Source organism: Octodon degus, unplaced genomic scaffold, assembly GCF_000260255.1.
Source record: "Octodon degus isolate 3935 unplaced genomic scaffold, OctDeg1.0 scaffold00174, whole genome shotgun sequence".
NCBI lineage: Eukaryota > Metazoa > Chordata > Mammalia > Rodentia > Octodontidae > Octodon > Octodon degus.
Window position 1 is genome coordinate 677,554 of NW_004524750.1, and position 424 is coordinate 677,977.

Genomic DNA, 424 nt, shown 5'->3' on the forward strand with positions numbered 1-424 from the left:
GCACTTAGCCCCGGCGCGGAGCTGAGCGCGCCAGCTGCGTCTCCGCTGCGGCCCGGAGGCCGCGTGGGGAGTGCCCAGGCCCGGCGGGGCGCTGCAGCTGCACCGCTAGGTCTGCAGCGTTCTCGGCTGGAGAAGCCCTGGACCCTGCCCGCCTCTGAGTAGATGGTGACGTGTTCCGGGGCAAGGCGCTTTAAAACTCTGAATTCTTACGCCATGCAAACAAAAACGTAATCCTCGTGAGTCTTTAGAGAATTTTACTTCCTGAGGAGCTACTTTAGTCTTCAACTGTAACAGCCTGTTGCTCCAAAGGATCTAGATACAGTTTTTAATAATTTCTGCTTCTGGCATTCTAAATCCTTTTATGTGGAGGACTTTGCATTTCTCTATTTGTTGCCCTCGATACTTTTACATATTTGTATGCATC